We start from the raw sequence: 3,843 nt of genomic DNA on the forward strand, positions 1-3,843 counted from the left end.
TAAATTGAGCAAGGTAACGCAACTTTGTGATAACGTTTTGTATATTATTTTGAAAGAGAATTAAATACCCACTACTTTAATTGGAAGAGAAAATGTCTTTGTATGTGAATGAATTGTGATATAATAATTTCATTTAAGAGGAATTTAAATCATTTGGATTTGAATAGAAAGATCCTTCAATAAGATATACATACACTTAGGTTTCATTGTATAAAAATTACAGATGGTATTATTTGGATTAAGTAAATAAAGAAATGGGATTTGGCGCCAGTTCTTGATATATCAAACCCTTTATAGGAATGACACATATCATTAAAGTCAATATTATTCATTTAATTTGGTATCCGAATTACATGGAATTTAACTTGGCGCCAATTGTTGATATCAAATCTTTTTTACGATCAATACATAAAATTTTGAGGAATTTAACTTGGCGCCAATTTTGTTGATATCAAATCTTTTATATGAATGATACATATCATTAGAGTTAAGTAATATTATATACAAAGGACCGGTTTCACGAACCCGATTAAGCCGAATCAACCATAAGTGTCAACCATAAGTGGTCAATTCCACTAAACAGCAAACACGATTAGTCAGTCCCATGGCGAATTAGGTAATTGGCGTTGGTGAAACCGGCCCAAATAATTTTTACGAAAAGCACGCACGCTTAGCGCTTGTTTTACCTTTTTTTTAAAAAGGTAAGCTTATATAAATAACAAGAAACTGTACCATTTGTTAGCAATTACAGTAATATGAATAATAATTACAGTAACATGAATATAACCAACAGCAAGTCTGTATATCGTTCTTATTATCTTCGTGATATACTTCAATCTCTGCGTTCCTACTTAATTAACTGTGATGAAAATAATAATCTTCTGTCTATAACTAATTCCAAACTGGTCCAGCTTTCAAAAGTTAAGTTTTTAGTAGTCTAGATAGTTGAGGTAAAAAGTCGACGAGTCCAACCATTTTCAATAATACCTGAATTTCAATAATACCTGAAAATGAATTTCGTAAATCATGCAGAATAATGATTAGATAATTTGCGGAAGGAATGAAATATAATATTACTTGTGTTTATTACATATAACATGCAATAACTCCTGGCAGACTTGGGAAATTGTTCGTTGCAAATAAACAGATATGTAAACCATACGTGAATGAAATTTGACAAAGTTCCAAATTTTGTTCCAAACATCTTTTCGTAAATTCCATTTGAGAAAAATCTTCTGGATTACATATAATATGCAATAGCTCCTTGCAGACTTTGGAAATTGTTCGTTGCAGATAAACAGACATGTAAACTATACGTGAATGAATTTGACAAAGTTTATCTTATACTTTGAGTAATACTTTACCGGTTCATCACATTCTAATATAGCAAAAACAATATATATATATACATATATTATATATATCGTCGTTTTCATTATTATTATCTGCGATCGTTTTAGATTCTATTATAATAGCTTTGTTTCTCTTTTATCGTTCACAATATATTGTTTCCTACCTTAATTAATCAGTTTACACCAAATATACATATATATATATATAATATATATACACACATATCGCATATATGCTATATTATTCTCTTCCATATTATTATTATTCTAGTAACTTATAGTCTATTTTCTCATTCAATGCTGAACAATAGAAAGTCGCCGATACTGACAGGTCTCCTAAAGTAACACCCCCTTATTTTTCGGAAACTAACTATTGCACTTTATTAATACTAATAAAATCATGATCTGTTTAGCTAATTAAAGAAGTACAAACTCATAATTCGTAGGTTTGTGGCTTATTTCTATATCAAATCAGCTAAAAACGAATGCGAAAATAAAATTCTTACGATTTTCTTTTGCAAATTGTAAGGTTTAAATAATAGTGACTATATTATTGATAATATTACGTCATTTTAAATACTTGTAGTTTCCGATATAAGTTTTATTTATATTATTTTTTTCTCTTAGTCTTTTTATAATACGATTTTTAATTTAAAATTGGGGTGCAGCGTAAACCGCCACACCTGTCCGTAAAACAGACCATGAGCTAACTTAATCTTTATAATGTTGCTTTATAGTGTCAAATAAGTCTATTAGAGCTGAAGGCAATCGTGCATATATGGAACAACAGTAGAAAAACTATCGCATTACATATTTGCTTCTTGTAGAACAGCATAAAGTAAATATGCATATAATTCAATAAAAATGTTTTATAACGAAGTAAAATGATTCTGAAAAATCTTATATACATTCACTTATAGGTACTTTATACAGATAATTCCTGTAAAAGAAAAAGAATAGGAATACGTAGCATTACTGCCTACTGTGTCAGTTTTGGAGCCCATTTTGTCAAACGCTCATTTTGCTTACCTTACGAAAAAATTAATTATTGAAAAATTGCAAATAGTATTATAAAAATTGTTTATTACTATCTGATAGAAGACAGTTTTCAGTTTGTAATTACGTTTTTAAAGTTTTATTTTTACTTTATGTTTAAGAAATATTGTCTAAAAATAAAGTGGTATGTTGGTATTGGCGATTTTCCTCTAATAAATACAATAATAATTCAACAATAATTTGATCATAAAGTTTTCTAATATTCTGGAATTTTATTGCTTCGTACTACATCTTATCCGAATCGTCTTTATAAGTGTGTGCATTTACTCAAAGTATTATTTGAATTCACCTATATGTATTTCATTTAGCGCTCCTCGTTAATTACCTACTGATAAAAAAAAATTACATATAATCTATATATATATTTTCATACTGTCATTTCATGTTTCCTCATTATTATTGGACTTGCCTAATATAAAAATTATTTTACCTTACAGCTATCCAAGTTTATCTTAATAAATTATATCGAAAACGATACCTCCTTCCTTCCTAACAATTTCTTTTGACCATTGCCATTAACTATTTCGATAAATTAAAATATATGTTGTTACTTTTACAAATAACGTTACCTTAATTTTCTTATTTCACGACTATTGCGTTAACACCAAGCCAACATCGATCAAATTATTCGAGTTTCGATTATCGAGAAGAAGTTCCGTATGTTTCCGCTCGGCCTACGGACTCATTTTCATTATCTTTAACCAATACAACAGTCGCAATCTCAATTTAAATTGACCGGGACATGTCACTTGTCCGTGTTATTTCACCCTAGCTCAGCGTCCTCACCCAGGACGTAACACGGCGCACAATCACATTTGGGATTAATTAAATTCAGATACTTAGAATGTTATATTATTCAAACATCCAACTTTGACCGATCCTAAAGGCACTCTTCACTATATTATGTTACATTTACTCGGTTTCTTGTTTAAAATACGCCGCCTGGTTACGCGTTCTCACACTATACGAGTACATGTCAGTTATTGCGAAGAATATTTGTATCGTCGGGAGTATAAAAAATAGAAAAAAATTTTTTTAATATAAAAATTGTACGATTTCAAGAATACTTCAAAGTTGTAAAAAAAATTTTTTTGTTGTTTAACAAAATACCCCCCACCATCCGTGATTTTCTTAAATTTTTAAATTTTTTTACCAAATTAAAGATTATTTTTTTACAAATTCAACCATGTGTAATAAAGTTACAATACAACATATCATTTTCGAGAATTAATTATTAACGCTTCCGTATATACGCTATCCATGCTCATATGCGAAAGTAATCATAATCGGAACAATAAAATACATACAGGGTGTCCCAGTAATTCTGTTACAAGGTAATATCTCCGTTACCGTTAATGATACGCGAAAATGCCTGAGGAAGAAATTGTTTGGTTCGAAGGGACATACATTATGGTGAGATTTATTTCTTTCTCAA

The sequence above is a fragment of the Trachymyrmex cornetzi genome, unplaced genomic scaffold (genome assembly GCF_001594075.2).
Source record: "Trachymyrmex cornetzi isolate Tcor2-1 unplaced genomic scaffold, Tcor1.1 scaffold70, whole genome shotgun sequence".
NCBI lineage: Eukaryota > Metazoa > Arthropoda > Insecta > Hymenoptera > Formicidae > Trachymyrmex > Trachymyrmex cornetzi.